A 15,000-nucleotide genomic window follows, 5' to 3' on the forward strand; every position below is an offset into this window, starting at 1 on the left:
AACCCTAGCCTAAACCTAACCCTAACCCGAAACCTAACCCTAACCCTAAAATAACCGTAACCCTAACGCTAACCCTAAACATACACCTACCCCTAACCCTAACCCTAACCCTAATCCGAACCCTATCCCTAACCCTAACCTAACCCTAACCCTAACCCTAACCCTAACCCTAACCCTAACGTAAACCTAACCCAAACCCTAACCCTAATCCTAACCGTAACGCAAACCTAACCCTAACCCTAACCCTAACCCTAACGCAAATCTAACCCTAAACTGAACGTTTACCATAAAACCCTAACGCTAAACTTAACCCTAAACCTAACCCTAACCCTAAACCCTGGCCCTAAAACTAACCCAAACCCTAACCGTAACCCTAACCCTAACGCAAACCTAACTCTAACCCTAACCCTAAAGATAAGCCTAAACCTAACCCTAAAACTAACACTAACCCTAACGCAAACCTAACCCTATCCCTAACCCTAACCCTAACCCTAACACAACCCTAACCCTAACTTAAAACTAAACCTAACCCTAACCCTAAACCTAACGCAAAAATAACCCTAACCCTAACCCTAACCCTAACCCAAAGCCTAACCCTAACGCAAACCTAACCATAACCCTAACCCTAAATCTAACATTAATCCTAACCCTAAAGCAAGCCTAAACGTAATCCTTACCCTAACACTAACCTTAAACCTAAACTTAACACTTACCCTAACGAAAACCTAACCCTAAAGCTAACCCTAACCCTAACCCTAACGCTAACCTTAACCCTAACCCTAACCCTTACCCTAACCCTAACGCAAACCTAACCCTAACCCTAACCCTAACGCAAACCTAACCCTAACCCTAACCCTAATCCTAACGCAAACCTTACCCTAACCCTAACCCTAAGCCTAACCCTAACCCTTACCCTAACCTAACCCTAACCCTAACCCTAACCCTAACCCTAACCCTAACCCTAACCCTAACCCTAACCCTAACCTTAACCCTAACCCTAACCCTAACCCTAACCTAAACCTAACCCAAACCCTAACCTTAACACTAACCCTAATCCTAAACCTAACTTTAAATCTAAACCCTAACACTAACCCTAACCCTAACTCTTACGCTAATCTAAACCTAACCCTAACCTAAACCCTAAACCTAACATGAAAACTAACCTTAACCCTAACCCTAACCTAACCCTAACCCTAAATCAAACCTAACCCTAACCCTAACCCTAACCCTAACGCAAACCTAACCCTAAACCTAGCCCTAACCGTAAACCTATCGCAAACCTAAACCTAAATCCTAACCCTAAACCTTACCTTAACCCAAACCAAAAAGCTAAGGCAAACCTAACCATAAACCTAACCCTAACCCTAACCCTAAATCTAACGCAAACCTAACCCTAACCCTAACCCTAACGCAAAACTAACCCTAACACTAACCATAACCCTAAACCTAACCCAAACCCTAAACCTAACCCTAATCCTACCACTAACCATAACCCTAAGCCTAACATTAACCATAATCCTAACCATAAACACTAACTCTAAACTTAACCCTAACCCTAAGCTAACCCCAATCCTAAGCCTAACACTAACACTAACCCTAAACCTAACCCTAAACCTAACGCTAACATTGACCGTAACCTAAACCTAAACCTAAACCTAACTCTAACCCTAACCGTAATCCTAACACTAACCCTAACACTAAACCCTAAATCTAACCCTAACCCTAACCTTACGGAAACCTAACGCTAACCCTAACCCTAACCCTAAACCTAACGCAAACCTAACACTAAATCCTAACCCTAACCCTAACCCTAACCCTAACCCTAACCCTAACCCTAAACCTAACGCAAACCTAACCCTAACCCTAACCCTAACTCTAACCCTAACGCTAACCCTAACTCTAACCCTAACCCAAAGCCTAAACCTAACGAAAACCTAACCATAACCCTAACCCTAAACCTAACCCTAACGCAAACCTAACCGTAACCCTAACCCTAATCCTAACCTTAAACCTAAACTTAACCCTAACCCTAACGAAAACCTAACCCTAACCTAATCCTAACCCTATCCCTAACGAAAACATAAAACTAACCCTAACCTTAACCCCAAACCTAACGCAAACCTAACCCTAACCCTAACCTTAACCCTAACCCTAAACCTAACCCTAACCCTAACCCTAACCCTAACCCTAACGCACCTAACCCTAACCCTAAATCTAACCCTAACCCTAAAGCAAACCTAACCCTAACCCTAACCTTATCCCTAACCCTAAACATAACCCTAACCCTAACCCTAACGCAAATCTAACCCTAACCCTAACCTTAATGCAAAGCTAACACAAAACTTAAGGTTAACCATAAAACCCTAACGCTAACCTTAACCCTAACCCTATCCCTAACCCTAAACCCTAGCCCTACCCCTAACCCTAACCCTAACCGTAACCCTAAACCTAACGCAAACCTAACCCTAACCCTAACCCTAACCATAACGCAAACCTAACCATAACCATAACCCTAACCCTAACCCTAACGCATACCTAATCTTAACCCTAACCCTAACCCTAACCCTAACGCAAACCTAACCCTAACCCTAACCCTAACCTTTACCCTAACCTAAACTTAATACAAACCTTAACCCTAACCCTAACTCTAACCCTAAGCCTAACGCATACCTAACCCTACCCCTAACCCTATATCTAATCCTAACGCAAACTTAAACCTAACCCTACTGAAAACCTAATCCTAACCCTAAACCTAACCCTAACCCTAAACGTAACCCTAACCCTAACCCTAACCTTAACGCAAACCTAACCCTAAACTTAACGTTAACAGTAAAACCCTAACGCTAACCTTAACCCTAACACTAACCATAAACCCTAGCCCTATCCCTAACCCTAACCCTTCCCGCAACACTAACCCTAACGCAAACCTACCCTAACCTTAACCCTAAACCTAACCCTAAACCTAACCCTAACCCTAACGCAAACCTAACCCTAACCCAAACCCTAACCCTAACGCAAACATAACCCTAACCCTAACCCTAACCCAAAACCTTACCCTAACCCTAACCCTAACGCATACCTAACCCTAACCATAACCCTAACCCTAACCTAAACATAACCCAACCCTAACTCTAACACTAACCCTAACCCTAAACCTAACTTTAAAACTAAACCTTAACTCTAACCCTAACACTAACTCTAATGCTAATCTAAACTTAACCCTAACCTAAACCCTAAACCTAACATGAAAACTAACCTTAACCCTAACCCTAACCTAACCCTAACCCTAACCCTAACCCTAACGCACACCTAACACTAACCCTAACCCTAACCGTAAACCTATCGCAAACCTAAACCCTAAGCCTAACCCTAAACCTAACGCTAACCCTAACCCAAACCCTAACGCAAACCTAACCGTAACCCTAAACCTAAACACTAACTGTAACCATAACCCTAACCTAACGTTAATCCTAAGTCTAACCATAACCGTAACCCTAAATCTAAACCTAAACCTAAACCTAACATTGACCCTAACCTAAACCTAACCCTAACCCTACCTCTAACCCTAACCCTAATCCTAACCCTAACCCTAACACTAAACCCTAACCCTAACCCTAACCCTAACCCTAAACTTAACCATAACCCTAACCCTAACTCAAACCTAACCCTAACCCTAACCCTAACCATAACCCTAACGCATACCTAACCCTAACCCTAACCCTAACGCTAACCCTAACCGAAACTTAACCCAAACCCTAACACTAACACTAAACCTAACCCTAAACCTAACTTTAAAACTAAACCCTAACCCTAACACTAACCCTAACTCTAACGCTAATCGAAACCCAACCCTAACGTAAAACTAAACCTAACATGAAAACTAACCTTAACCCTAACCCTAACCTAACCCTAACCCTAACATAACCCTAACCCTAATCCTAACCCTAACCCTAACCCTAACCCTAACCCTAACACAAAACTAACCCTAACCATATACCCTAACCCTAACCCTACCCTAACTTAACCCTAACCCTATACCCTAACCTTAACTCTTCCCTAACCTAACCCTAAACCTAACCCTAACCCTAACCTAAGCCTAACTCTTACACTAACACCTAACCCTAAACCTACCCCTAACCCTAAATCTAACCATAACGCAAACCTAACCCTAACCCTACCGAAAACATAACCCTAACCCTAAACTTAACCCTAACCCTAAACCTAACCGTAACCCTAATCCTAACCTTAACGCAAACCTAACCCTAAACTTAACGTTAACAATAAAATCCTAACACTAACCTTAACCCTATCCCCAACCCTAACAATAAACCCTAGCCCTATCGCTAACGCTAACCCTAACCGTAACGCTAACCCTAACGCAAACCTAACCCTAACCCTAACCCTAAACCTAACCCTAAACCTAAGCCTAACCCTAACCCTAACGCAAACCTAACCCTAACCCTAACCCTAAACTTAACCCTAACGCAAACCTAACCCTAACCCAAAACCTAACCCAAAACCTTACCCTAACCCTAACCCTAACGCAAACCTAACCCTAACCCTAACCCTAACCTTAACCTTAACCCTAACCCTAACCCTAACCCTATCCTTAACCCTAACCCTAACCCTAACCCTAACCCTAACCTAAACCTAACCCAAACCCTAACTCTAACACTAACCCTAAACTTAAACCTAACTTTAAAACTAAACCCTAACCCTAACCATAACACTAACTCTAACGCTGATCTAAACATAACCCTAACCTAAACCCTAAACCTAACATGAAAACTAACCTTAACCAGAACCCTAACCTAACCCTAACCCTAACACTAACCTAACCCTTACCCTAACCCTAACCCTAACGCAAACCTAACCCTAACCCTAACCCTAACCTTAACACTAACCCTAACGCAAACCTAACCCTAAACCTAACCCCAACCCTAACCCTAACCCTAACGCAAACCTAACCCTAACCCTAACCCTAACGCAAACATAACCCTAACCCTAACCCTAATCCTAACGCAAACCTTACCCTAACCCTAACCCTAAGCCTAACTCTAACCTTTACCCTAACCTAAACCTAACCCTAAACCTAACCCTAACCCTAACCCTAACCCTAAAGCAAAGCTAACCGTAACCCTAACCCTAACCCTAACGCAAACCTAACCCTAACCCTAACCCTAACCCTAACCCTAAACCTAACCTTAACCCTAACCCTAACCCTAACCCTAACCTAAACCTAACCCAAACCCTAACCTTAAAACTAACCCTAATCCTAAACCTAACTTTAAATCTAAACCCTAACACTAACCCTAACCCTAACTCTAACGCTAATCTAAACCTAACCCTAACCTAAACCCTAAACCTAACATGAAAACTAACCTTAACCCTAACCCTAACCTAACCCTAACCCTAACCCTAACCTAACCCTAACCCTAAACCTAACCCTAACGCAAACCTAACCATAACCCTAACCCTAACCCTAACGCAAACCTAATCCTAACCCTAACCCTAACCCTAAACCTAACCCTAACCATAACGCAAAACTAACCCTAACCCTAACGCAAACCTAACCCTAAACCTAACCCTAAACCGAACCCTAACCCTGACCCTAACCATAACGCAAACCTAACACTAAACCTAACCTTTAACCTAACCCTAACCCTAACCATAACCCTAACCCAAACACTAACGCGAACCTAACCCTAACCCTAACTTAAACCTAACCCTAAACCTAACCCTAACCCTAACCCTAACGCAAACCTAACCCTAAACCTAACCCTAACCCTAACCCTAACCGTAACCCTAACGCAAACTTCACCATAACACTAACCCTAACCCTAACGCAAACCTAAACATAACCATAACCCTAACCCTATGGTAAACTTAACCCTAACCCTAACCATAACCATAACCCTAAACGTAACCCAAACCCTAACCCTATGGAAAACCTAACCCTAACACTAACCCTAATCCTAACGCAAACCTTATCCTAACCCTAACCCTAAGCCTAACTCTAACCTTAACCCTAACCCAAACCCTAATGCAAACCTAACCCTAACCCTAACCTAAACCTAACGCTAAACCTAACCCTAACCCTAACCCTAACCCTAAAGCAAAGCTAACCCTAACCCTAACTCTAACCATAACGCAAACCTAACACTAACCCTAACCCTAACGCTAACCTTAACCCTAAACGTAACCCTAACGCAAATCTCACCATAACCCTTACCCTAACCCTAATGCAAACCTAAACCTAACCCTAACCCTAACCCTAACCCTAACCCTAACCTTAACGCAAACCTAACCCTACCCCTAACCCTAAATCTAACCCTAACGCAAACCTAACCCTAACCCTACCGAAAAACTAACCCTAACCCTAAAATTAACCATAACCCTAAACCTAACCCTAACCCTAACCCTACCTTAACGAAAACCTAACCTTAAACTTAACGATAACAATAAAATCCTAACACTAACCTTAACCCTAACCCTAACCCTAACATAAACCCTAGCCCTATCGCTAACCCTAACCCTAACCGTAACCCTAACCCTAACGCAAACCTAACCCTAACCCATACCCTAACCCAAAACCTTACCCTAACCCTAACCCTAACGCAAACCTAACCCTAAACCTAACCCTAACCCTAACCCTAACCATAACCCTAGCGCATACATAACCCTAACCCTAACCCTAACCCTAACCTTAACCCTAACCCTAACCCTAACCCTATCCTTAACCCTAACCCTAACCCTAACCCTAACCCTAACCTAAACCTAACCCAAACCCTAACTCTAACACTAACCCTAAACTTAAACCTAACTTTAAAACTAAACCCTAACCCTAACCATAACACTAACTCTAACGCTGATCTAAACATAACCCTAACCTAAACCCTAAACCTAACATGAAAACTAACCTTAACCAGAACCCTAACCTAACCCTAACCCTAACACTAACCTAACCCTTACCCTAACCCTAACCCTAACGCAAACCTAACCCTAACCCTAAACCTAACCTTAACACTAACCCTAACGCAAACCTAACCCTAAACCTAACCCCAACCCTAACCCTAACCCTAACGCAAACCTAACCCTAACCCTAACCCTAACGCAAACATAACCCTAACCCTAACCCTAATCCTAACGCAAACCTTACCCTAACCCTAACCCTAAGCCTAACTCTAACCTTTACCCTAACCTAAACCTAACCCTAAACCTAACCCTAACCCTAACCCTAACCCTAAAGCAAAGCTAACCGTAACCCTAACCCTAACCCTAACGCAAACCTAACCCTAAACCTAAACCTAACCCTAACCCTAAACCTAACCTTACCCTAACCCTAACCCTAACCCTAACCTAAACCTAACCCAAACCCTAACCTTAAAACTAACCCTAATCCTAAACCTAACTTTAAATCTAAACCCTAACACTAACCCTAACCCTAACTCTAACGCTAATCTAAACCTAACCCTAACCTAAACCCTAAACCTAACATGAAAACTAACCTTAACCCTAACCCTAACCTAACCCTAACCCTAACCCTAACCTAACCCTAACCATAAACCTAACCCTAACGCAAACCTAACCATAACCCTAACCCTAACCCTAACGCAAACCTAATCCTAACCATAACCCTAACCCTAAACCTAACCCTAACCATAACGCAAAACTAACCCTAACCCTAACGCAAACCTAACCCTAAACCTAACCCTAAACCGAACCCTAACCCTGACCCTAACCATAACGCAAACCTAACACTAAACCTAACCCTAAACCGAACCCTAACCCTATCCCTAACCATAACCCTAACCCAAACACTAACGCGAACCTAACCCTAACCCTAACCTAAACCTAACCCTAAACCTAACCCTAACCCTAACCCTAACGCAAACCTAACCCTAAACCTAACCCTAACCCTAACCCTAACCGTAACCCTAACGCAAACTTCACCATAACACTAACCCTAACCCTAACGCAAACCTAAACCTAACCATAACCCTAACCCTATGGTAAACTTAACCCTAACCCTAACCCTAACCATAACCCTAAACGTAACCCAAACCCTAACCCTATGGAAAACCTAACCCTAACACTAACCCTAATCCTAACGCAAACCTTATCCTAACCCTAACCCTAAGCCTAACCCTAACCATAACCCTAACCCAAACCCTAATGCAAACCTAACCCTAACCCTAACCTAAACCTAACGCTAAACCTAACCCTAACCCTAACCCTAACCCTAAAGCAAAGCTAACCCTAACCCTAACCCTAACCATAACGCAAACCTAACACTAACCCTAACCCTAACGCTAACCTTAACCCTAAACGTAACCCTAACGCAAATCTCACCATAACCCTTACCCTAACCCTAATGCAAACCTAAACCTAACCCTAACCCTAACCCTAACCCTAACCCTAACCTTAACGCAAACCTAACCCTACCCCTAACCCTAAATCTAACCCTAACGCAAACCTAACCCTAACCCTACCGAAAAACTAACCCTAACCCTAAAATTAACCATAACCCTAAACCTAACCCTAACCCTAACCCTAACCTTAACGAAAACCTAACCTTAAACTTAACGATAACAATAAAATCCTAACACTAACCTTAACCCTAACCCTAACCCTAACATAAACCCTAGCCCTATCGCTAACCCTAACCCTAACCGTAACCCTAACCCTAACGCAAACCTAACCCTAACCCATACCCTAACCCAAAACCTTACCCTAACCCTAACCCTAACGCAAACCTAACCCTAACCCTAACCCTAACCCTAACCCTAACCATAACCCTAGCGCATACATAAACCTAACCCTAACCCTAACCCTAACCTTATCCCTAACCCTAACCCTAACCCTAACCTAAACCTAACCCAAACCCTAACCCTAACACTAACCCTAACCTTAAACCTAACTTTAAAACTAAACCCTAACCCTAACCATAACACTAACTCTAACGCTAATCTAAACATAACCCTAACCTAAACCATAATCCTAACATGAAAGCTAACCTTAACCCTAACCCTAACCCTGACCTTAACCCTAACCCTAACGCAAACCTAACCCTAAACCTAACCCCAACCCTAACCCTAACCCTAACGCAAACCTAACCCTAACCCTAACCCTAACGCAAACTTAACCCTAACCCTAACCCTAATCCTAACGCAAACCTTACCCTAACCCTAACCCTAAGCCTAACCCTAACCCTTACCCTAACCTAAACCTAACCCTAAACCTAACCCTAACCCTAACCCTAAAGAAAAGCTAACCCTAACCCTAACCCTAACCTTAACCCTAACCCTAACCCTAACCTAAACCTAACCCAAACCCTAACCTTAACACTAACCCTAATCTTAACCTAACTTTAAATGTAAACCCTAACACTAACCCTAACCTTAACTCTTACGCTAATCTAAACCTAACCCTAACCTAAACCCTAAACCTAACATGAAAACTAACCTTAACCCTAACCCTAACCTAACCCTAACCCTAAACCAAACCTAACCCTAACCCTAACCCTAACCCTAACGCAAACCTAACCCTAAACCTAGCCCTGACCGTAAACCTATCGCAAACCTAAACCTAAATCCTAACCCTAAACCTTACCTTAACCCAAACCCTAAAGCTAAGGCAAACCTAACCATAAACCTAACCCTAACCCTAACCCTAAATCTAACGCAAACCTAACCCTAACCCTAACCCTAACGCAAAACTAACCCTAACACTAACCATAACCCTAAACCTAACCCAAACCCTAAACCTAACCCTAATCCTACCACTAATCATAACCCTAAGCCTAACACTCACCATAACTCTAACCGTAAACACTAACTCTAACCTTAACCCTAACCCTAAGCTAACCCCAATCCTAAGCCTAACACTAACACTAACCCTAACCTAACCCTAAACCTAACGCTAACATTGACCGTAACCTAAACCTAAACCTAACCCTAACTCTAACCCTAACCGTAATCCTAACACTAACCCTAACAGTAAACCCTAAATCTAACCCTAACCCTAACCCTACGGAAACCTAACGCTAACCCTAACCCTAACCCTAAAGCTAACGCAAACCTAACACTAAATCCTAACCCTAACCCTAACCCTAACCCTAACCCTAAACCTAACGCAAACTTAACCCTAACCCTAACCCTAACTCTAACCCTAACGCTAACCCTAACTCTAACCCTAACCCAAAGCCTAAACCTAACGAAAACCTAACCATAACCCTAACCCTAAACCTAACCCTAACGCAAACCTAACCGTAACCCTAACCCTAATCCTAACCTTAAACCTAAACTTAACCCTAACCCTAACGAAAACCTAACCCTAACCTAATCCTAACCCTATCCCTAACGAAAACATAAAACTAACCCTAACCTTAACCCCAAACCTAACGCAAACCTAACCCTAAATACTACCCTAACACTAACCGTAACCCTACGCAAACCTAACCCTAACCCTAACCTTAACCCTAACCCTAAACATAACCCTAACCCTAACCCTAACGAAAACCTAACCTTAACCCTAACCCTAAAGCCTATCCCTATCCCTAACCCTAACCCTAACCGTAACCCTAAACCTAACGCAAACCTAACCCTAACCCTAACCCTAACGCAAACCTAACCCTAACCCTAACCCTAAACCTAAACCTAACCATAACCCTAACGCAAACCAAACCCTAACCCTAACCCTAACCCTAACCCTAACCCTAACGCAAATCTAACCCTAACCCTAACCTTAATGCAAACCTAACACAAAACTTAAGGTTAACCATAAAACCCTAACGCTAACCTTAACCCTAACCCTATCCCTAACCCTAAATCCTAGCCCTATCCCTAACCCTAACCCTAACCGTAACCCTAAACATAACGCAAACCTAACCCTAACCCTAACCCTAACCATAACGCAAACCTAACCCTAACCATAACCCTAACCCTAACCATAACGCATACCTAATCTTAACCCTAACCCTAACCCTAACCCTAACGCAAACCTAACCCTAACCCTAACCCTAACCTTTACCCTAACCTAAACTTAATACAAACCCTAACCCTAACCCTAACTCTAACCCTAACCCTAACGCATACCTAACCCTACCCCTAACCCTAAATCTAATCCTAACGCAAACCTAAACCTAACCCTACTGAAAACCTAATCCTAACCCTAAACCTAACCCTAACCCTAAACGTAACCCTAACCCTAACCCTAACCTTAACGCAAACCTAACCCTAAACTTAACGTTAACAGTAAAACCCTAACGCTAACCTTAACCCTAACACTAACCATAAACCCTAGCCCTATCCCTAACCCTAACCCTTCCCGCAACACTAAACCTAACGCAAACCTACCCTAACCTTAACCCTAAACCTAACCCTAAACCTAACCCTAACCCTATCGCAAACCTAACCCTAACCCAAACCCTAACCCTAACGCAAACATAACCCTAACCCTAACCCTAACCCAAAACCTTACCCTAACCATAACCCTAACGCAAAACTAAGCCTAACCCTAACCCTAACCCTAACGCATACCTAACCCTAACCATAACCCTAACCCTAACCTAAACCTAACCCAACCCTAACTCTAACACTAACCCTAACCCTAAACCTAACTTTAAAACTAAACCTTAACTCAAACCCTAACCCTAACTCTAATGCTAATCTAAAGTTAACCCTAACCTAAACCCTAAACCTAACATGAAAACTAACCTTAACCATAACCCTAACCTAACCCTAACCCTAACCCTAACCTAACCCTAACCCTAACCCTAACCCTAACGCACACCTAACACTAACCCTAATCCTAACCGTAAACCTATCGCAAACCTAAACCCTAAGCCTAACCCTAAACCTAACGCTAACCCTAACCCAAACCCTAACGCAAACCTAACCGTAACCCTAAACCTAAACACTAACTGTAACCCTAACCCTAACCTAACGTTAATCCTAAGTCTAACCATAACCGTAACCCTAAATCTAACCCTAAACCTAAACCTAACATTGACCCTAACCTAAACCTAACCCTAACCCTACCTCTAACCCTAACCCTAATCCTAACCCTAACACTAAACCCTAACCCTAACCCTAACCCTAACCCTAAACTTAACCATAACCCTAACCCTAATTCAAACCTAACCCTAACCCTAACCCTAACCATAACCCTAACGCATACCTAACCCTAAACCTAACCCTAACGCTAACCCTAACCGAAACTTAACCCAAACCCTAACAGTAACACTAACCCTAACCCTAAACCTAACTTTAAAACTAAACCCTAACCCTAACCCTAACCCTAACTCTAACGCTAATCGAAACCCAACCCTAACCTAACACTAAACCTAACATGAAAACTAACCTTAACCCTAACCCTACCCTAACCCTAACCCTAACCTAACCCTAACCATAACCCTAACCCTAACCCTAACACTAACCCTAACCCTAACCCTAACCCTAACACAAAACTAACCCTAACCATATACCCTAACCCTAACCGTACCCTAACTTAACCCTAACCCTATACCCTAACCTTAACTCTTCCCTAACCTAACCCTAAACCTAACCCTAACCCTAACCTAAGCCTAAATCTTACACTAACACCTAACCCTAAACCTACGCCTAACCCTAAATCTAACCCTAACGCAAACCTAACCCTAACCCTACCGAAAACATAACCCTAACCCTAAACTTAACCCTAACCCTAAACCTAACCCTAACCCTAATCCTAACCTTAACGCAAACCTAACCCTAAACTTAACGTTAACAATAAAATCCTAACACTAACCTTAACCCTAACCCTAACCCTAACAATAAACCCTAGCCCTATCGCTAACGCTAACCCTAACCGTAACGCTAACCCTAACGCAAACCTAACCCTAACCCTAACCCTAAACCTAACCCTAAACCTAAGCCTAACCCTAACCCTAACGCAAACCTAACCCTAACCCTAACCCTAACCCTAACCCTAACGCAAACCTAACCCTAACACAAAACCTAACCCAAAACCTTACCCTAACCCTAACCCTAACGCAAACGTAACCCTAAACCTAACCCTAACCCTAACCCTAACCTTAACCCTAACCCTAACCCTAACCCTAACCTAAACCTAACCCAAACCCTAACTCTAACACTAACCCTAAACTTAAACCTAACTTTAAAACTAAACCCTAACCCTAACCATAACACTAACTCTAACGCTGATCTAAACATAACCCTAACCTAAACCCTAAACCTAACATGAAAACTAACCTTAACCAGAACCCTAACCTAACCCTAACCCTAACACTAACCTAACCCTTACCCTAACCCTAACCCTAACGCAAACCTAACCCTAACCCTAACCCTAACCGTAAACCTTACGCAAACCTAAACTTAAATCCTAACCCTAACCCTAACCCTAACCTTAACACTAACCCTAACGCAAACCTAACCCTAAACCTAACCCCAACCCTAACCCTAACCCTAACGCAAACCTAACCCTAACCCTAACCCTAACGCAAACATAACCCTAACCCTAACCCTAACCCTAAAGCAAAGCTAACCGTAACCCTAACCCTAACCCTAACGCAAACCTAACCCTAACCCTAACCCTAACCCTAACCCTAAACCTAACATTAACCCTAACCCTAACCCTAACCCTAACCTAAACCTAACCCAAACCCTAACCTTAAAACTAACCCTAATGCTAAACCTAACTTTAAATCTAAACCCTAACACTAACCCTAACCCTAACTCTAACGCTAATCTAAACCTAACCCTAACCTAAACCCTAAACCTAACATGAAAACTAACCTTAACCCTAACCCTAACCTAACCCTAACCCTAACCCTAACCTAACCCTAACCCTAAACCTAACCCTAACGCAAACCTAACCCTAAACCTAACCCTAACTGTAAAACTTTTCGCAAACCTAAACCTAAATCCTAACTCTAAACCTTACCTTAACCCAAACCCTAAAGCTAAGGCAAACCTAACCATAAACCTAACCCTAACCCTAACCCTAAATCTAACGCAAACCTAACCCTAACACTAACCCTAACGCAAAACTAACCCTAACACTAACCATAACCCTAAACCTAACCCAAACCCTAAACCTAACCCTAACCCTAAGCTAACCCCAATCCTAAGCCTAACACTAACCTAACCCTAAACCTAACCCTAAACCTAACACTAACATTGACCGTAACCAAAACCTAAACCTAACCATAACTCTAAGCCTAACCGTATATCTAACACTAACCCTAACACTAAACCCTAAATCTAACCCTAACCCTAACCCTAACGCAAACCTCACCATAACTGTAACCCTAACCCTAACGCAAACCTAACCCTAATCCTAACCCTAACCCTAACCCTAACCCTAACGCAAACCTAACCCTAACCCTAACCTTAAACCTAACGCAAACCTAAACCTAAACGTAACCCTAAACCGAACCCTAACCCTAACCCTAACCCTAAAGAAAACCTAACCCTAAACCTAACCCTAAAACTAACCCTAACCCTATACCCTAACCCTAACCCTACCTTAACCTAACACTAACTCCATACCCTACCCATAACTCCTCCCTAACTTAACCCTAAACCTAACCCTAACTCTAACCTAAGCCTAACCCTAACCCTAATCCTAACCCTAAAGCTAACCCTAAACTTAAAACTAACCTTCACCCTACCCTAACGCAAACCTAACCCTAACCATAACACTAACACTAACCCTAACCTTAAACCTAACCTTAACCCTAACCCTAACGAAAACCTAACCCTAAACCTATCCCTAACCCTAACCCTACGGAAACCTAACGCTAAACCTAACCCTAACCCTAAACCTAATGCAAGCCTAACACTAAATCCTAACCCTAACCCTAACCCTATCCCTAACCCTAAACCTAACGCAAACCTAACCATAACCCTAACCCTAACTCTAACCCTAACGCTAACCCTAACTTTAACCCTAACCCTAAACCTAACCCTAACGCAAACCTAACCGTAACCCTAACCC

Source organism: Rhinolophus sinicus, chromosome 2 (genome assembly GCF_057876585.1).
Source record: "Rhinolophus sinicus isolate RSI-liver-muscle chromosome 2, RSI-T2T, whole genome shotgun sequence".
NCBI classification, from domain to species: Eukaryota; Metazoa; Chordata; class Mammalia; order Chiroptera; family Rhinolophidae; genus Rhinolophus; species Rhinolophus sinicus.